Source organism: Mobula birostris, chromosome 1 (assembly GCF_030028105.1).
Source record: "Mobula birostris isolate sMobBir1 chromosome 1, sMobBir1.hap1, whole genome shotgun sequence".
Classification (NCBI taxonomy): Eukaryota; Metazoa; Chordata; class Chondrichthyes; order Myliobatiformes; family Myliobatidae; genus Mobula; species Mobula birostris.
This window is the reverse complement of record NC_092370.1, coordinates 230,674,274-230,696,423: the sequence shown is the minus strand read 5'-3', so window position 1 is coordinate 230,696,423 and position 22,150 is coordinate 230,674,274. Positions and strand designations below refer to the sequence as shown.

The 22,150-nt window shown below is 40.6% G+C and overlaps 1 protein-coding gene across 6 annotated transcripts in view; it reads left to right on the top strand.

The window, feature by feature from the left end:
* Positions 1 to 22,150, top strand: part of nrxn3a (neurexin 3a) — a 2,269,325-nt gene that overhangs the window by 984,871 nt on the left and 1,262,304 nt on the right. The gene's annotated exons all lie outside the window — the stretch shown is intronic.

The following is a 22,150-nucleotide window of genomic DNA, read 5'->3' as shown; positions in this document are numbered from 1 at the left end:
AACCCAAGTCATTGGATATATTTAAAATGGAGGTTGATAGGTTCTTGATCAGTCACAGGTTAAGGGGGGAAGGCAAAGGAATGGGGTAGAGAGGGACAATAAATCACCCATTACTGAATGATGGAGCTGAATGGCCTAATTCTGCTCTGATGTCTTAAGGCCTTGTGGTTTTTGACAGGGGCATCACTATTTTCTGAATGGGCTTGTCCTCAAGTTCACTTTGAGCGATGGAGTTCTCTTGCATGGAAGGTCTTGTCATAGCACAGGTCCTCACCACTAAAGTTCTGGTTAGAAAGAAACATAGAAAACCTACAGCCCAATACAGGCCATTTGGCCCACAAAGCTGTGCTGAATATGTCCTTACCTTAGAAATTGCCTAGGGTTACCCATAGTCCTCTATTTTTCTGAGCTGCACGTACCTGTCCAGGAGTTTCTTTTGTTATGTACCCCGTAACGGGTTAAAGAACCAGCAGAAATGGAACACACCTGGAGTCTATTTGGCTGTTAACTAACATTACTTTATTAGTAACTACACAATAGAGTAATATAAAAACCAGATAAGTCAAGCAAGTTAGCAGAGTTTATGTATATATAGGTGTGTAAATACAAAACCCAAACTTCTTCAAGCTTAGGTGGGTAATTGATACAGTCTTACGATGGCAGATGAGAAAAGTTCAGTTCAGATGCACAGGTTAATTAATGCGAGATATTTGTAATCCAAACGCGAATGTTGTGAGAAGGCAATTAAGTCGATATTCCACAGATTCCACGACAGCAATACAAAATAACAATAGTAGTAGGTTTTATCTCCGAAGTTGTTCCACTCCCCACACGAAATATCACCGACAGTGATCTTCAATGAATATCCTTTCAACACAAGTGGTACCACACCTGAATTCAACTATGGGACATCTCAAAGTGATGGCCACAGGATACTCCAACAGAATCCACGTATGGATTGTCACCAACAGTAGCTTATCACAAAGGGGACCCTCTTCAAGGGAACCACCACCCAGGCAAGAGTCAACACACCGGTGATTCCACAAGGTTACCCCAAACACACAACGTGATAGCCACTTATCCAATTCCATGACATACGAAATAACTCCAGCAGTGATTTGCCACAGGGGTGCCTTTCTTCAGTGAACTACCACACCCAGACAAAGGGTAAACACACATGTGGTATTCACAAAGGTTTTCCCCTCACCAGAGAACCCACTCCTGTGGATTAACTAAGTGACAATCACACTTTTCTAGTCAAATGGAAACACTCACCCTCACAGGCTACTTAGAGAGAGAGTCCGAACAGTGATCTCTTTGTCACTATGTTTCTTCTGTTTCAAACCTATCTCTCCTCTCTTCTCTTCCTGCAAACTTGTTCTCGTTGCAGAAAACTTGTGAGAGTCATTTATCAACACTCAGGATCGGTCTCAACTCCCCCCTTTTGGGCTACTGAAAGTTTAAACCGGCGACCGACTCACTGGTGTCTTCCATTGACCAAATCCATCTCGACTCTAACTGTGTGTGTCTGTGTGTCCTTGTATATTCAAAACAAGCTGCAGAGAAACCATAACATCAATTGCCAATCAAATAACTCCATCTCTCTCTCCATCTCTCTCTATCTCTCTCTATCTCTCTCTATCTCTCTCTCTCTCATCTCTCTACCTTTCTCTCTCTCTTTTTAAAAGGGCACAGTCCATAATGAATAACTCAGTATATCGTCACACTTTAAAGACCTTATTGTATCTGCCCCTGCCACTGTCGTCGGCAGCCCATTCCATGCACTCACCACTCTCTGCGTAAAAAATACTTACCCTTGACACCTCTTAGTCAGGGGTTGCCTTAGTCTTGTAAAGTTAGATGAGGGAACTCAAATTAATTAGTCAAGAATTTAGTCTGAAGATCAGGAAGAATGTGAGTGGCTGTCTAGTGACGGCACTGACAGCGAAATTGCACAGCAATTTGCTGTGACTTGCGACACACACAAAATGCAGGAGGGCCTGAGCAGGTTAAGCAGCAAGTATAAAAGGGAATAAGCAGTTAACATTTTGGGCCCGGGCCCTGACCCTGACCTGCTGTGTTCATCCAGCATGTTGTGTGTGTTGCTCTGGATTTCCAGCATCTGCAAAATCTCTTTTTTTGATTTGCTATGATCTGCAGTACTATTTTCAAAAAAAAAAAGGTGTCTGAAGGTAATGAGTTCAAGGATGATTTTTCGTTGGTTATTGAAGTTAAATACCTGTAAAGAAGAAATCTGCAGGGAAAAAGGCAACATTGAATCAATTGGATAGGCCATTTAATCGTCCCATTAAAGATGCAAGAATGTCTTCTAAGTACACAGTCAAAGATTATTTTATTAATGTTCACTTCATTCACATTCAGATTTATTTATCACATTTACATCAAAGCAATCAATACACCAATTGTTCTGGGGGCAGCCTGCAAATTCTGGTGCCAACATACCCACAATATAGCATGCCCACGATGTTCATCAGAACAACACAAGCAACAACCACGACAAAACGTGCAAAATGCTGGAGCAGCTCGGCCGGTCAGGAGGCATCTATGAGAATGAATAGTCAACGTTTCGGGCCAAGACCCATTTTCAGGACTGGAAAGGAAGTGGGGAGAAGCCAGGATAAAAAAGTGGGCGTAGGAGATGGAGGACTAGCTAGAAGGTGATAAGTGAAGCCAGGTGGGAGGGAGTGGTAAAGGTCTGGAGAAGAAGGAATCTGAAAGGAGAGGAGAGTGGAGTAACAACAGAACAACACCAGACAATAAAAGCAAACCAAGCCCATTTGCCACCCACTCACCCTTTCATATACACAGGCCTCTCTGCTGATAGAGATTTGAGTACACCTGGTGTAAAATGGGAGAGGAATGATTTCAGAGAGTTAAGAATATAAATGGTGACAAAGGCTGTCTGGAAATATATTTATTTAAACTGAAATGCCTTTATATTGTTATATTCACAGTGTTATCCTCTTGTAATACCAAGTAGACTTATATTTGGTATGCTTGCACAGAGCTAATTCTTCCAATCAACAGCTGCTTTGTTATTAACATTTATTATAACGCTGCTTGATCTGGTCATGCTGTATATGCTTGTTTATTTTTGTTCATGGATTTGCTACCAGCACGTGGATTTTAATTAGCACCTAGCATTGTGTTTTATTTCAATACTGTCTTCGGTGAAGATTATTATCGAAGGCTTATTATTGAAGGTGAAACATGCTTCGATGCTGAAGCATTTTTCATACCATGTTTGGTTACAGCATAACTGAAAGGCTTTTATTTCTAATTCTGTTTATTTTTCAATTAATTAAAAATGCCGTTTGTGGCAGTTTTAATGTACTATCATTTGGGCAAGTGATTTGCGATCCCTGAAACCACCAAGGGAAATGAGCAGTTTCATTTTACTGTTGCTGAAATTTGTAGGACAAAATTGACATCTCATTTTCCATCTGGGTAGCCTCCAACTTGACATCATGAAATATCGATTTGTCTACTTCCGGACATTTCTGCCCCTCCATCTTCACTCCTTTTCCATTCTCCTCTCTGGCTCCCCTCTTACCACTTCTCTTTCCATCAACTCCCTCTGGTCTAGTCCTCCTTCCCTTTCTCCCATGGTCCACCTTCCTCTCCTATCAAATTTCTTCTTCTTCAACCCTTTACCTTTTCCACCAATCAACTCCCAGTTTCTCACTTTATCCCTCCCTTCCCCCATTAACCCACCTTTCCTCCTCACCTAGACATCCAGGTGATAAATGCTTCAATGCATGGTAAGTGTAGCATTCTTATTGGGACAAGTTGCATTTAAAATCACTTGACCTAGCTATAAGTGATACAAGGTTGTATGTGCTCATTAATAGCTTTAGCATTTTAATGTTGCATGTTTTGTTTTCTTTAAATGCCAATGATTTGCATTTATTAGCATTGCTGCCAACTACTTAACTAACCACTGTTATTATTTGCTTTCTGTTCTTTTGCTAACAAAGTTGTGTTGTCCAAGGCATATCTGCAAGGTAGAAAATTATGTTTCATTCTAGATCTGACTGAACACTGCTGTGTGCAATTATTTGTGCCACTTGCTCAAACTGGTTAATGCTTTTGTTTTCATTTTTATTTCTTCCAGTCCAACCTTAGCTCATTCATCAGTCAAAGATAATTAAACAACATTAAGAGATAGATTTCTACAAATTTTGCCCAATGAATAGACCATTCCAATTCCTCTTGTCCACTCAAACTGCCAGAAGTCTGCAAATAACAGGGCTACTAATCCTATACAGGTTCTGCAAAGGTCTGAATGGCAAGATATTGTTGTAACCATTTTTAAAAAAAGTTTTATTAACATACAGCACAAAATAGGCCCTTTTGGGAATTTGAGCTAAGCCACCCAGAAATCCCCCGATTTAATCCCAGCCATAGGACCACTTACAATGACTAATTAACCTACTAATGGCTTTGGACTGTGGGAGGAAACCAGAGCACCTGGAGAAAACTCAGAAGTGAGAACACACAAAGTCCTTACACTCAAACATCAGGAATTGAACCCATGCTGCCTGTACTGTAAAGCATTGCGCTACCCTCTACACAACCGTGCCATTCCCACAAAACCACTATGGAACATTGGAGTTAATGCCCAGCTTGAATGAACATGTATCCTAATCACACAAAAAAAAACAGGTTGTTTGTTTCCACCTCTGTTTCGCTTGAATATAGTTGCACAGCGGTCAGAGCGGGTGTTCGCAACCTGAGGCCTACGGACCCATTGCTGAATGGTATTGGTCCATGGCATAAATAAAGGTTGGGAACCCCTCGGTTAATGTAAAGCTATTACGGAGTCATCAATCTGGGTTCAGTTCCAGCCGCTGTCTGTAAGGAGTTTGTAACGTCCTCTCCATGACTGCCTGGGTTTCCTGCAGGTGCTCTGGTTTCCTCCTACATTCCAAAGATGTACATTATGTGTTCCATAAGACCATAAGGTATAGGAGCAGAATTAGGCTATTTTGCCCATCAATTCTGCTCCACCATTTCATCATGGCTGATCCAATTTCCCTCTCACCCCAAATCTCCTGCCTTCTCCCCATATCCCTTCATGCCCTGACCAATCAAGATTCCATCAGCCTCTGCTTTAAATATACATAAAGACTTGGCCTTCACAGCTGCCCGTGGCAAAGAATTCCACAATTTCACCTCTCCCTGGCTAAAGAAATTCCTCCTTATCTCCATTCTAAAAGGACACCCCTCTATTCCAAGGCTGAGTCCTCTGGTATTATACTCCCCCACCATACAAAACATCCTCTCTACATCCACTCTATCAAAGCCTTTCACCATTTGATAGATTTCAATGAGGTCACCCCCCATTTTTCTGAATTCTAGTGAATACAGGCCCAGAGCGTGGAAACCATAGAAAGGGTGCAGAGGAGATTTACAAGGATGTTGCCTGGACTGGAGAGCATGCCTTATGAGGATAGGTTGAGTAAACTTGGCCTTTTCTCCATGGAGCGATGGATGATGAGAGGTGACCTGACAGAGGTGTATAAGATAATGAGAGGCATTGATCGTGTGGATAGTCAGAGGCTTTTCCCCAGGGCTGAAATGGCTAGCACGAGAGGGCATAGTTCTGAGGTGCTTGGAAGTAGGTATAGAGGAGATGTCAGGGGTGAGTTTTTACGCAGAGAGTGGTGAGTGCGTGGAATAGGCTGCCGCCAGCAGTGGTGGAGGCAGAAACGATAGGGTCTTTTAAGAGACTCCTGGATGGATACATGGAGCTTAGAAAAATAGAGGACTATGGGTAAGCCTAGGTAGTACTAAGGTAAGGACATGTTCGGCACAGCTTTGTGGGTCGAAGGGCCTGTATTGTGCTGTAGGTGTTCTATGTTTTTATGTTTCTAGAGCCATTAAACACTCTTCATATGACAAGCCATTCAATCCTGGAATCGTTTTCATGTACCTCCTTTGAACGTTCTCCTTTCTGTCACATCCTTTCAAAGATAAGGGGCCCAAAACTGATCACAACATTCCAAGTGAAGCCTCACCAGAGCTTTATAAAGCCTCAACATTACATCCTGGCTTTTCTATTCTAGTCCTCTTGAAATGAATGCTAACATTGCATTGACAACTCAACCTGCAAATTAACCTTTAGAGAATCCTGCTCAAGGACTCGCCAGTAACTTTGTACCTGTTTTTTGTATTTTCTCTCAATTTAAAAAATAGTCAATCCTTTCATTTCTTCTGCCAAAGTGCATGACCATACACGTTCCAACACTATATTCCATCTGCCATTTCTTTTCCCATTTTCCTGATCTATCCAAGTTCTTCTGCAGTCTCTCTACTTCCTCAAATCTACATGCCTCGCCACCTATCTTCATAATCATCTTCAAACTTTGCAACAAAGCCATCAATTCCATCATCCGTATCTTTGACATATAACATAAAACAATTGGTCCCAACACAGCCCCCTGTGGAACACCACTAGTCACCGGCAGCCAACCAGAAAAGGCTCCCTTTATTCCTACCTCTTGCCAATCAGCCATTGCTTTATCCATGCTTGAACCTTTCCTGTAATACCATGGGCTCATAGTTTGTTAAATAGCCTTATGTGTATCACCTTGTCAAAGGTGTGTCTATCCTGCTTGTTATTTCTTCAAAGAATTCCAGCACATTTGTCCGGCAAGATTTTCCCTTGAGGAAATGATACTGACTATGGTCTATCTTATCATGTGCCTCCAAATACTCTAAGATTTCATTCTTAATTATCGACCATAACATCTTCCCAACCTCTATAGTTTCCTTTTTTCTGCCTACCCCCCTTGAAGAGTGGAGTGATGTTCGTAATTTTCCGGTCTTCAGGAAACATTCCAGAATCTAGTGATTCTTGAAAGATCATTACTAATGCCTCTATGATCTCCTCAGCCACCTCATTCAATCGTAGGTTAATTGGTCACATGGGTGTAATGGGGTGATTCTGGCTGGGGCGAGAAAAGTCTGTTACCATGCTGTACCTCTAAATTAAAATTAAATTAAAACAGAATAGATAAATGCACATCTGGTGGTCGCTGTGACAATACATCTGGGGATATTTCTTCAAAATCTGCAATAACTGCATAGAGCTGTTGAAATCATTAACAACAAAAACTGATAACACATGCAATTAGCTTTAAGTTCTATTCCCTGTTATTTTAATTGCATCAATTTTAATGTTAAGTCTGCATAATCAGGTTTAGACTTTAAATAGCAAATTATTTTAACAGGATAATACATGCCTCACCTCTTCACATTGCTACCATCAAGGAGGTGGTGCAGGAGCCTAAAGACACGTACACTCAATACTCTGAGTACAGTTTCTTTCTCTTCACCATCAGATGTCTGAATGGGCAATATGCCCATGAACACTACCTCACTATTTTTTATGCTCTCTTTTTTCATTATAATGTATTACACTGTACTGCTGCCACAAAACAACGTATTTCATTACAACACACACAAAATGCTGGAGGAACTCAGCAGGTCAGGGAGCTTCGATGAAAAAGAATAAGCGGTTGATGTTTCGGACTGAGACCATTTTTCAGGAAGAAGTGTCCTGAAGAAGGGTCTTGGCCTCAAACATCAAGCGTTCACTCTTTTCCAATGATGCTGCCTGACCCGCTGAGTTCCTCAAATCTTTTTATGTGTGTTGCTTTGGATTTCCAGCAACTGTAGACTTTCTTGTGTTTGAAATTTTACGACATACACAGTGATATTAAACCTGATTCTAATTCTGATCTTTAAATCACATGAAGCTATTTCAATTCTCATTGTCCAGAGCAAGAAGAACCTTGTTACTTAACCCCATCTCTTAGATTGTTTCTTGCACTGTTTGAGAGAGGACTTTTTCCATATCCATAGGCCCATCCATGTCCCAGTTTTAATCTTTCTTTGCTGGAGCGCATTTTCATAGATACCAAAGAAATTTTGAAATCCCGTGCAAATGAAGACATTCTTGGTTACTTAAACTGTAGATCTATTTTCAACTTCGGATCACTTGAAGACTGATTATAAATGGGAATGCAGTATTACTATTGTAGGATATACTGTAAAGAATTTCTCCAAAGGAAAGACCTGTGTTTTAGTAATACTGGTTGAGTACCCCTTCTCTGAAATTCAAAAATTCAGAAGTATCTAAAATCTGAATTTCTTTTGGGCACTGACATGATGTCACAATGGAAATTTCCACAAGGCGCTGGGAAGGTTCCTAGGTAATACCCAGGTCACTGCACCACAGACAATTCTGAGAGAGTGACCTCACATACATAAGAAACAAGAGTTCATGAGAAATAGAAACACATCGCATAAAGCGAAAAATGAAGGTCTCGATCGTGAATTGAAAGAGTGGGTTCGTCAGCATTGGAGTGAACATATGCCGCATAACGATATGCTGATCATGAAACAAGCAAATAACTATCACAACAAACTGAAAATTGAAGGTAATTGCGGATGCTCAGCAAGCTGCTTGCAGAAATTTAAGAAAAAGCACAGCATTAAACTTTTTAAGATTTGTGGTTGCTGTTCACAAAGCAGAGAAATTGAAATTGTTTGTTGAGTTTGCCAAGATTGTCGCTGATGAAAATTTAACACTCTGTTTGTCTACATCAGTACATAGGTGTGACGATGAAGTGTAAGATACAGACTGCTTACTGGTAGGACCTAAATTCAGAGTTGGAAATGATGGCGATCCCAAACTATCTCTCGTTATATATTCCAAAATCTGAAATCTGAAGCACTTTCAGCACCAAGCACTTCAGATAAGGGATACTCAATCTGTATTGATAGGGCAGTGGAGATAACTCCCCCACTCTTTTCTGAAGCTGTTCCTGTGGAACTTCTCGCACGAATGTTTCCTGTTTCAATGTTTCACCTAAAAAAAACACAATGTCCCAGTGAGCAACGGAAGTTAGGTAAATTCCAGAAATAGAACAAATATGTAACTTCAGGATTTGGAAGTGAAAGTTCAGCTTTTCACCAGTGAAATCCATCTCAGCTGGACCTTGTTGTTATCTGTCACAAACCCAAGAATAATTTCAAGGGTAGATTACTGATTGCAAACCAAGAGATGGAGATTTGTTACTGGCTAACCGTGCATAACAAACTGGAACAGTGTTTTTTTAGAGTTGTTTGATCTGCATTCATTTGGACAGGGGCAGAGTATTCCATCACACCCCTGACTTGTGCCCTGTAGAGTGTAGTGAAGATGTTAATTTATCTTTCAAGACTTGACTTAGTGATGGTGCCTCTGAGTCAGAATGTCTCTCTCCAGAGATGGCAAGGCATTATCAAGGTTGACACTCTATTATGGAATTGCGGGACTGCTTCACTGTCAGAGCTGACATTTTTCAAATGAGGTGTTGAACCATTAAATTCAGACACCCTTCTCTTGATATCCACTTTCATTGGATAGCCAGTTCTGTAATGCTTGCTTAAACCTGCCAATCAAAGCTGAATTTCTAACCCCAGGACTGTAAATCCCAGTAGCTGTTTGTTCACATTGTGGTATCATTACCACCTTGGCTGTAATCCAGGACAGATGCTTCTTGCTCCCTTCCCTCTCCCTTCCCTTTTTCCCAACCATGATTCTCCCTGCCTGCCCCATTCCCACTATCAGAATCACTCACATGTGTCATGAATGTTTTTTTAACGGCAGCAGTGCAGTGCAACACAAAGGATTACGACAATACTGTGCAAGAGTCTTGGGCATCCGAATTATATTTGTATATGTTCGGAAGACTTTTGCAAAGTACTGTATTTTTAACATTGGAGCAATAAAATTGCAAGAGTTCATTCCAAATACTATATGATGTAATTGGTGTATTGTTACCACACAAACCACACAAACCACACATATGCCGACTGTGAGGATTATATTATGATAAGAGACTGTCCAAAATAGACATTTTTCCCTTGGAAAGAAGTACAGGCAGTGATCTTTAAAATGAGAGGGAGTGATGGGATAGTTAGGAATAAACTTTTTCTTTAGTGAAGTCTGAAAATAGGACAAACTTGCCCAAAAGTAGAAGCCAGGCTATGCAGGGACAAATACTGAAGGAATTTGTTGAAGGTTGGAACTCTTCTGCAAATGGCAAATGATCTTGACTGAATAATTGATAGTAAGTCTGAAACTGATAGATTTGTTGTTTGTTGATGTTCACTGTTGGGGAAAAGGAAGTACATAGAGTTAGATGACAGGTAACTTGTAATCTCATTAAAAGTCAAGATGGACTGAAGGGTTAAATGCGTTTCTCATGCTCCCATGTCTATATGTTAAAAACAAACAAACATCTGCAATCTCCTTTCAGTTCTGAGCTACCTTTGACATTTCTTTCAAAGCCCCTTTCAGCCAGCTCACCAGCAGTAATGTCATAATGGCCAGATAATCTACTTTCTCATTTATAATTTAAATCTTGCCAGGAGACCAGGGAAAGCTCTTTCTGCCCTCCACTGGAAGAATGACGGCCTTTGGGCACCTACCTGAGAAGATAGGTGTTATAGTTCGATATTGATAACTTTGTAGATTGATTCGGCTTGCTGGAGTACTTGAAGGGCTAATTGCTGTTCTTCAACAACACAGAGGCCATTCAGCCCCTCAAGTTGGTTCCACCATTCCAATGGGTCATGATTGGTTTATATTTTAATTCCCATTTCAGAAGCAAAATCAGGTTTATTATGACTGACATACAGTATGTCGTGACATTTGTTTTGTGGCACTCTTGTCCCTGTGTACTGTGACTTTTACCTTTGCCTGACAAAGCGCTATCGACATTTTTAAAGCATTCAATGGATTTGGGGAAACTGTCACAGATTTACACTGTCCTTTCCTTATTTTTTCAAAAATTTAGTACTAATTTTATGGTTTTGCGCCTGACTATGAATCAAAGACTTCAATAAACCTATTTCTTATGCATTTGGAAAAAGAGATAGATATTCAAAAATTTCAAGCAAAGCTGCAGGTAAATATATCAACAAACAGACTGTGAATTGAGAATTCAGGTGAAAAATTTAAGGAGATATGCAGCTGCTGCCTGTTCTGCTCTCCCAGGGTCAAGTGTTGAAGAATGTTAAGGTCGGGGATAAAAAGTCGAACTTGAAAAGACCCAGTAACACTAATAAAATGTGGAGAGACTCAGTATGTCAGACAGCTTCTATGGAGGGGAATAAAGTGCTGATGTTTCAGGCCGAGATCCTTCATGAGGGCTGGAAAGGATGAGGGGAAGAAGCCAAAATAAAAAGGTGGGGGCAGGGGAAGGAGTACAAGCTGCCAGGTGAATGGGTATTGGGGGAGGAATGAAATGAAAAGCTGGGAGGAGGTGGATGGAAAATGTAAAAGCATGAAGAAGAAGGAATCTGGTAGGAGAGGAGACTGGACAATGTGAGGAAGGGAAGGAAGAGGGGCACCAGAGGTAGGTGAGAGGCTGTTGAGGAGAAGAGAAAGGGTAAGAGGGGGAGACAGAATGGGATATGGAAAAAGAGATTGGGGGGAAAGGGAGAAATTACCAGAAGCTGGAGAAATCTATGTTCTTCCATCAGATTATAGGCTACGTAGATGGAATATGAGCTGTTGTTCCTCCAATCTGAGAATGGCATCATGGCAGAAGTGGAGCCCATGGACCGACTTGTTGTAATAGGAATAGGGAGAGGACTTAAAATGGCTGACCACTGGGAAAACCTCCCAGTTGCGGACAGATGAAGAATCACTCATTCAGAGTAAGTGGTGTACATCAATTAGAGACTGTTACTTTGTTCAATAAAGCCAACGAAGATGAAGAGCTCTAGGTTTTCCATTAAATGCAAGTCAAATCCACATTACTCGATATCACCTTACAGCCTTTCACTCGTTCATATACAACAGGACAGCTACCACATAACTTCTCTGTTTGGACACCTTTTTCCACAAAGATTTCTGAAGTACCTTTGACATTCTATTATTTCCTTTCGCCTTTCCCAATCAGGGCTTAGCATAGCAACTCTATGAAAGACAGATCATCAGCTGACAGCTACCAACAACTTTAAATTGGGGCTATTAAAACTAGTGTGCAAAGCTGCATAGGTGCATTTGGTGAGCAGTGAATGAGGAAAATAAGGAGCGAAAAAAAAAGCATAAAATTTTGTCCTATGCCAGTGGTGTTCAGGACCAGTGGGCAAAAGTTTATGGTGAGCAGTGAGAGGTTTCAAGGAGATTTGAGGATGAACGTCTTCACCCATAGAGTGGTTGTGAGCTGGAACACATTGCTGGAAAAATGGTGGAAGCAGCCACTCACATAACACTTATGAAGTTTCCCATCAAGTACTTGAATTGCTTAGATAGTGATATATGTGTTCAGTTCTGGTCACCTTATTATAGGAAGGGTTTGGAGAGGATGCAGAAGAGGTTTACTACAAGGCTGGCTGGATTACAGAGCATGACTTATGATGTAAGGTTAAATGAGCTTGGACTTTTCTCTTTGGCGTGAAGGAGGATGAGAGGTGACTTGACTGAGGTGGATAAGATTAGGAGAGGTCTAGACAGAGTTGGACAACCAAAATATATTCTATATAGTAGGCTGTGGACCAAAAGCTAGTCAATGGGATTTGCATCGAGTGGTGGTCATCGTTGGACATAATGGACTGAATGGTCTTTTTCCATACTGTTTGACTATAAATGAAACAGAATGTTTTGATTCTTTATGTAATCCCAAGGTCATCATTAACGATCAGGAATTCAAATCACATTTGATAGATGGAGGAACTAGATTCAATTAACTTGATAGGATTATATTAAGAAAAAGTATGAGTGATTGTGAAATTGTCAGACTGTTGTGTCAAAATCCATTTTAAAGAAGGAAGCCTCCTTGTGTTGTAATTCCAGACTCTCAGCAATCTGGTTTTAATTGCCCTGTACGAAGGTCAAGCAAGCTACTCACTTCAAGGTAGTTAGGTATAGATGTTGTCTTCCCCTCCACCTCCTTTAAATTGATGATGAAACAAAGGCCACTCTCAGGTTGGAAGAGCAACTCCTCATATTATAATGGCATGAACATTGACTTCTCTAACTTCCAGTAATTTCTTCCCCCCTCCTTTCTTTTCCCAACTCCATTATCGCTCTCTTCTCATCTCGTCTCTGCTCCTTACTTGCCTGTCTCCTCCCTCTGGTGCCCCTCGTTCTTCCCTTTCTTCCATGGTCCACTCTCCTCTCCTATCAGATTCCTTCTTACTCAGCCCTTTACCATTTCCACCTAGCACCTCCCAGCTTCTCACTTCATCTCTCCTCCTCCACTCTCCCACCTTATCCTCACTTTGTCTCACCCATCACCTGCCAGTTTGTGCCCCTCCCCCTCCCCTCCCCTCCCCTCCCCTCCCCTCCCCTCCCCTCCCAACTTTTTATTCTGGATTCTTTCCCCTTCCTTTCCAGCCCTGATGGAGGATCTCAGCCCGACACGTCAACTGATTATTCTTCTTTATCGAAGTTGCCTGATCTGCTGACTTCCTCCAGCATTTTTGTGTGTGTTATCAACATTGTTGAAGTATATGTTTTATTTGCAATACTGTCTGGGTTCATCTTACAAAATTTAATGAACCGATGTAGCAGCTCTCCAAAATGGTGACTAATGAGTTGTTTTCTGCAAGAACTAGTGTTGTGACTCAGTGACCCCTCCTTCCATCATTATGTGAGATGCAGGTTAATTGAGGTTAGCCAAGGAGCTTCTACCCAGCCAGCACTGCTGTGATATCAACAGCATTTAGGATAAATTATGCAGTGATTGAAACGATGTCAAACTGGATGTCAACCAATTCCATAGCAGGAGAATAGTAATAGGAAACTTGATAATTACATCTTGTTATTTTTTTTAGAATCGATCCTCTGGTATCCCTATCTGAGGTCCTATTAATTGTGGAAGAAGTGGTAACAGTAAATTAGTAACTATTAGCTCTTAAAATGATATTGATGCCATGGTAACATCTCTTCATTGTAACTACATACATATTGACAGACATTGTCTGGATCCAATGATGGTTTAATTGCATGATTTGCATAACTTAGTTTATTTTAATTTAAAGAGTTTCCTCAGTTGTTTGTCAGGTGATGAGTGTTAATTGCCTGAGCTAAAAAGTTCAAGGACTAATTTTACTTTCATTCAATTATGGGCTTTGCTGACAAGACCAGCATGTATTGCTAATTCCCTGTTACCCTTGAACTGGAGCATTTGCTGTGGGTTTGAGCTCTCAGACAAGACAGATTGAGTAAATTCAATGCCAATGGCCTCCCTGAATGGACTAACCTCTTCCCTGAAAAGACCAACCTCCTCCTCCAAGTGGTGATTGAAATATCTGTATGACATTGTTGTCACAAATGGATTAATTTCTGAGTTATGCAGTGTTGGATAATCCTGACCACCCCAATGATGAAGTGAACTAACAGACTTTGAGCCAACATTGCTGCAAGGAAACTTTCATTTCCAGTCTTGATCAAAAGGCAATAGTTTGCATATTTGGGAGGGCACATTGAATGATCAACGCTATCTTCCCTTTGGAACTAGTCACTAACTCCAAGGCCTAGGCCTCAATACCTCCCTGAGCAACCATATATTACATCCAGATCCATTTTCTTGCAGGGATTCACGGTAGAACAGAGAAATACAAGTCAATGAAAACCTGCACATAAGCGAGGACTAACAAACAGCCAATGTGCAAAAGAAGGCATCTGTGAAAATAAAACAATAAAAAAAATACTGAGAACATGAATTGCAGAATCCTTGAAAGTGAGTCCATAGGTTATTACCCTTCAAATATCAGGCTCCTGAACTGATGTGGATAACTTCACTCAGCTTAGCGTTGAAGTGATTCCACAACCTACAGACTCACATTCAATGATTCTACAATTCATGTTCTCAGTATATTTAATTATTTTATTGTATTTACAAAATTTGTCTTTCACTCATTGGTTGCCAGTCTTTATGTAAAATTCTTGTGCTCAGTTCTGGCTGTCTGATTATGGGAGGATGCAGAAACTTTAGAGAGGGTGCAGTGGAGATTTACTAAAATGCTGCCTGGATTTGAGAGCATGTCTTATTGAGGATTGGTTGAGCAAGCTAGAGCTTTTCTCTTTGGAGAGGAGGATGAAAGGTGACTTGATGAGGTGTACAAGATGATGAGAGGCATAGACGGAGTGGATAGATTGACTTTTTCCCATAGCAGATATGTCTAAGATGAGGGGCCATAATTTTAAGGTGAATGGAGGAAAGTATAGTGGGGATATCAGAGGTAAATTCTTTACACAGATAGCAATAGTTATGTGAAATGCCCTTCCAAGGGTATGATAGAGGTGGATACATTAGGGACATTTAGATGGGTTCACGTATATAAAAATGAAGGGTTATGTACTGTAGGAGGGAAGGGTTAGATTGATCATAGAGTTGGTGAAAAGGTTGGCACAACATTGTGGGCTGAAGGGCCTGTACTCTGCTATAATGTTCCATGTTCTTGATAAATTCTAATGTATTTATTTTTTTTGTGATGAATGTCTGCAAGAAAACATGGCATCAAAGGTTAGGGGAGAAGGCCGGGAAAAGGGGTAGAGGAGGAAATAAAAGAAAAGGATCAGCCATGATTGAATGGTGGAGCAGACTTGATGGGCCGGATGACCTAATTCTGTTCCGATGTCTTATGGTCTAAAACGAATCTCAGGATAGCATATGGTGACATGTAGTGCGTGCACTTTGACAACCATAATTCCTTGATTTTGACTTTGAAATCAAGGCTCTCCTAGGCTGTGATTTTTCAGCAGGCCGAACAATCTATCAATAAACACCAAGTATATTGCTTTAATGACCACTGAATATGTACTCACCTCTGAAATTATATGAAGATAATCAAATGTAAAATGGACGAGACTGTAAACATGATAGATAATTCAATCCAAACAATGCAATTTTTGTGATTGAGGGATGTGCTGGGGGAAGTTAATGAATCCTATGAGGCACAGTATATGATGTGTTGTCCAAGTGAATTTATCCTTTACATATCAGGAGTAAGGAACTCATAAAGATTTTTATTGTGAAAAATATTTTCTAACTTTATTGCAAAGGTTAAAAAAGGAAATCCTGACATTTTAAGTTATTGAAGCATTAGTAATAATATCAATAATATTACTCTATTGATCATTGGAGGATGGAAGTTGTGACAATCAGGTGGGCTAGTGTAGTAGTCACAACATTGGTTCAGTAATCTAGAGAGTGGGAACATAAATGATTATTTAAGAAGGGACAGAGAAGAGCATTGTTTAAGAAATAATGGAAATGGTGGATTTCAATGCTTAAGAGAAATATTTGATCAATACAACATTACAGCCTTAGGCACCCTAGATTTTTTATATGGTTTCACATGGTACAGCCTCCACAGAGCCCTGATCTCAGTACCACTGAGGCTGTCTGGAATTACCTGGCAAGACAGAAGCAAGCGAGACAGTCACAGTCTGCAGAAGAACTGTGGAAAATGTGCCAAGATGCTGGGAACAGCCTATCAGCCAATTTTCTAATAAAACTGCATTACAGTGTACCTAAGAGAATTGGTGCAGTTTTAAAGGAAAAGGTGGTCATGCCAAATATTGATTTGATTTAATTTTTCACTGTTTTCTGTTCTTTATAATAAAGTTTTTAAAAAAATTATAGACACTTTTCATTTCATTAGTTTTGAAAGCTTCTTCACATTGCAGATTTTTTTTACATGTGCCTGAGAATTTTGCACGGTGCTGTACAGGTTTGGTAGGGGTAACGAGGGCTTGGGTAAAGTGCAGGTCAATGGCACTGAGTAGAGCAACAGTTCAGCATGGACTAGATGAGCCGAAGGACCTGATTCGATGCTGTGGTGCTCTATGACTCTATCACCCTGTTGGGAAGGATATTTGCTATCTTTGCGTGTCCTGGGTGTGTTTGAGATTCCAGTATCACAGTTATGTGGTTGGTTTCATTTTTAATGAGCTGGGTTGAGCCTGTAGTTGATTGTGTCAAACTGCATCCAATAGGAATATAACAAATGAAAAGGGGTTTAACCCTGACTGAAATGCAACCGGTGATGGACAACGGATTTTCAGTTTTGACAATGACTCCCTCATTCAATGTTGACTAGGACTATACGACAAAGGAGCAGAGTTAGGCCACTCGGCCCGTCACATCTGCTCCACCACTACCTCATGGCTGATTTGTTACCCCTCTCAACCCCATTCTCCTGCCTTCTCCCCATTGCCTTTGACACCCTGGCTGATCAGGAACCTATCAACCTCTGCTTTAAATATACCAAAGGACTTGACCTTCACAGACGTCTGTGGCAATGAGTTCCACAGATTCTCTACCCTCTGGCTAAAGAAATTCCGCCATCTCTGTTCTAAATGAACATCCTTCTATTCTGAGGCTGTTCCCTCTGGTCTTAGACTCCCCCATTATAGGAAGCATCCTCTCCACATCAACTCTATTTAGGCCTTTCAATATTAGATCAGTTTCACTAAGATCCCCCTCCCCATCCTTTGAAACTCCAGTGAGTTCAGGTCCAGAACTGTCAAAAGCAAAGGGAACAGGCTTTGCAAGAGAAATCAGTGCTTTTATTAATGGAGAAGACATGGGTGAAGCTGATGTTCGAATGGTCAGGTGTCCATTACTCTGTACTGCTAGTTTTGCTTGACTCCACCAAAGCTAATCTGGGATCTGAATCTGACACCAGCTCCCCCATGTAAAATAAGTTATTTTGTGTATTAAAAGTGTCTTTTCAATAGATGAAGTTGAATGACAGAGATATTCAACTTTGTCAGGGTGTTTTGTCTTGAAAACTTGTCAATAAGCCTAACAGCCATTGCTGAGTGTATTACTTTGTAAGTGATGCTATCACGTTAACTTGGGGTTCAAGATTCAAGATCATTTATTATCATTTTTCAGTACACAAGTGTAAAGGAGAACGAAATAATTGTCACTTCAGACCCAATGCAATATAAAAAACACAACAAATATACAGAACACAATAAAAACACAATAAATATAAATACATAAGATTAGCTTACATACATCAATTGTATGTACATTAAGTGGCTCTAGATACAGGAGTGTCTGTACGTAAGGTGACTCTGACAGGAAATGATATAGTAGTGATGGTGGTATGGGTTAATGGGTTTTTTTCAGCCTCTTAAAATATTTGATAAAAAACTTAACTTTTATCAAACATATGATAAGTTCAAGTTGGGAGGAAAATTTCTCTCTAGTTGTATGTGCTAGTCATGTTATAGTCCTGAGCAGTGTCTGTTGCTTTTGAAATTCTCTTCAGGTAAAATCAAAGAGTTATCTGAAGTAAAATGTAACCCACCACAGGTAGACAACCAAGGACAGATTCTGACCGCCATTGTCTAATAATTGTTGACTGGCAATGATTGAAGATAGTAGAGCTGTTGTAGATGAGGCTTGATCTTATTGAATGATAGATCATGCTGGGGAGGTGGAGAGGCTGAATGGGCCACCATTATTCAAGATCCAATTTGTTGTCATTCGATTGTACACATGTATACAGCTAAACAAAACAACGTTCTTCGGGGACCAAGGTGCAAAACACTACACAATATCACACACAGGACATAAAATAATGTTAATATAATACCACTAACAGATAAAAAACAATCTGGACATGTACAAATTGACATAAAGTGCATATACAGCATATAGTTAAATATACAACAGTGCAATGCTACCGGCACTGACATAAATAATGTGTACTGGGTGTTCAAAAGTCTCACAATCTGGGGGAAGAAGCTGTTACCCAGCCTAATGGACCCTGTTCTTATACAGTGGCACCTTCTGCCTGATGGTAGGAGGTCAAAGAGATTTTTGGATGAATAGGAAACATCCTTGACAATATTTCTATTGTTCATGTAACAAAGGTCATTAACTTTTTGGGGAAAGAGTATAAAGAACATAATGAATAAGACATCCTTTGTATGATTGGACTTATACAGAAGTTTTAAAATCCAGGGCATCTGGTAACTGATGCCCTCCAGAAATCTTGACCAAAACGATGTCTGCTGCAGAGAGTAAGCAACAGCTGTGCATCATGCATTACATAAGAAACAGTTTCCATCTCCTTTTGGTTTGGTTATGGCTTTATGAGTTTATAGAAAAGTGCAGTGCTGTGCTCTCTTGAATCTTTTTCATCCAGTCTTCTGATGGCAATTTGTTTTCACATGTAAGCTGCTTCAACGCAGCTTCTTTGATGTTACTTAAATCACTGCTCCACACAGCAAATAAACTTTGTATTTTGTATCCTCCATTTTAACAACTTGCATTCCCTCAAAGGTACCAGATGTAACTACTGTTGGCTGATGTGATAGTTGCCAGGCAATATCCTGTGTAAATTTGACACCAGGCTGTTCAAAATTGAATACCTGACCAATTAAGAAGGCTGACCCCATTTTCTGGTGACGTTTTAGACTGGTGTCACAGTTATGTTTCAAAATGTTTTGATTATAACAGTAGTGTTTTTCTTAACGTATTGATGTACACTCAGCTTTATTAGCTGTACGCTCATTGTCTTCTACTGCTGTAGCTCATCCACTTTAGGGTTCAACGTGTTGTGCATCCAGAGATGCTCTTCTGAGCATCATTGTTGTAATGCATGGTTATTTGAGTTAGAGTTGCCTTCCTGTCGGCTTGAACCAGCCTGGCCATTTTCCTCTGACCTCTCTCATTAACGAGGCACTTTCACCCACAGAACTGCTGCTCACTGGATGCTCTTTGTTTTTTGCACCATCCTCTGTTAGCTCGAGAGATGGTTGTACGTGGAAATCCCAGGAGATCGGTGGTTTCCGAGACACACAAACTACCCAACGTGGCATCAACAATTATTCCACGGTCAAGGTCACTAAGATTACGTTTCTTTCCCATTCTGATGTCTGGTCTGAACAACAACTGAACCGCTTGACCACGTCTGCATGCCTTTATGCATTAAGTTACTGCCATGTGATTGGATGATAGAAATTTGCATTAAAGAGCAGACGTACAGGTGTACCTAAGAAAGTGGCCACTCAGTGTATTATCTGACAAAATCGAAAGCAATGCTGCTACTTCTGTTTCAGAGCATAGTGACTTTCCTTAGGAAGAAACAGTCTTTGGTCACTGAGGCAAGTAGGTATCATAGTATAGTAGTCATAGTCATACTTTATTGATCCCGGGGGAAATTGGTTTTCATTACAGTTGCACCATAAATAAATAAATAGTAATAAAACCATAAATAATTAAATAGTAATTTGTAAATTATGCCAGGAAATAAGTCCAGGACCAGCCTATTGACTCAGGGTGTCTGACCCTTCAAGAGTTGTAAAGTTTGATGGCCACAGGCAGGAATGACTTCCTATGACACTCTGTGTTGCATCTCAGTGGAATGAGTCTCTGGCTGAATGTACTCCTGTGCCCAACCAGTACATTATGTAGTAGATGGGAGACATTGTCCAAGATGGCATGCAACTTGGACAGCATTCTCTTTTCAGACACCACCTTCAGAGAGTCCAGTTCCATCCCCACAACATCACTGGCCTTACGAATATGTTTGTTGATTCTGTTGGTGTCTGCTACCCTCAGCCTGCTGCCCCAGCACACAACAGCAAACATGATTGCACTGGCCACCACGGACTCGTAGAACATCCTCAGCATCGTCCGGCAGATGTTAAAGGACCACAGTCTCCTCAGGAAATAGAGACGGCGTAATGTCAACACCCCCTATCCATCTCTTTATCTTTCCAAATTGATATTGGCTTCTCTGGAGAATGATAGCTGACAACAACATGTACTCTATTCCTTATTGGACATCAGTCAGATCACACTTGGAGTATTGTGCACAGTTTTGGGCCCCTTTTCTAAGAAATGATGTGTTGTAATTGGATAGGGTCAAGGGGAGGTTCACAAAGATGATCCCAGGAATGGAAAAAAATATTTTATGAGAGCATTTGATGGCTCTGGGCCTGTACTCACTGATGTTTAGAAGAATGGGGGGGGGGTGCGGGTGGATCTCATTGAAACCTACTCAATATTGAAAGGCCTAGGTAGAGTGGATGTGGAGAGGATGTTTCTTATAGTGGGGAGTCTAGGATCAGATACACAGCCTCAGATGTGCTTCAGAACCTTTAGAATAGAGATGAGGAACAAGGTGGTGAATCTGTGGAATTCATTGCCATGGATGGCTGTGGAGCCCAAGTCATTGGTTATATTTAAAGCAGAAGTGAATAGTTCTTGATTAGTCAGGGCATCAAAGGTTATGGGAAGCAGGAGAATGGAATGGTGAAGCAGACTCGATGGGCCAAGTGGCCTGATTCTCCTGCTATACTTATGGTCTTACAAAATACAAAATTGCTATGTTAAAGCAGTTTGGTGCTGCTCTGAAATTGTTTTATACCCTGTGGGGTTAAACTTTAGCTTTCATTACTGACTCTCATGCATTGATGATTATCTGTATCAGTACCATATCAGTTAGCACAGTGTTTTACATTGCCAGGGATCACTAATCGAGGATCCATTTCTGCTGCTGTCTGTAAGAAATATGTATATTTTCCCCATGACCATGTGGGTTTCCTCCGTGTTCTCTGGTTTCCTCCCACATTCCAAAGACACACGGGTTACGGTTAGTAAATTGTTGGGTGCTATGCCATGTTGGGTCAGAAGGTTGGGGTTATTTGCAGGCTGCCCCTAGTACATCCTTGGACTGTTGGTCATTGACTTAAGCAAGACATTTCACTGTATATTTTGATGTTTGAATGTACATGTGATAAATAAAGCTAATCCTAATCTTTTTACATTTATCGAAGGACAGGTGTACGGTAGTCACCTCTGAGCATTTGATTCCTTGACAATAACAGAGCTGAATGCCTGTCAGTACACACAGTGGTCAAATCTTTGAATGTGATGGTCATAAGGATGAAAAGGATGAAATTTTCTTCCTTTCTGCCCATATTTCCTGAAACCCCATCTCTAGTTCATAATACTATCTCACTAAGTTACCCTCTCTCTCGCTATTATAAAATCCAACAGTGAAGACATTTTCTAAAACAGAGGCCTTAATACGAAGACCTTGGAGAGAACGTTGTTCACAACCTAATCTAGTTAGGTTTGTAGCCATG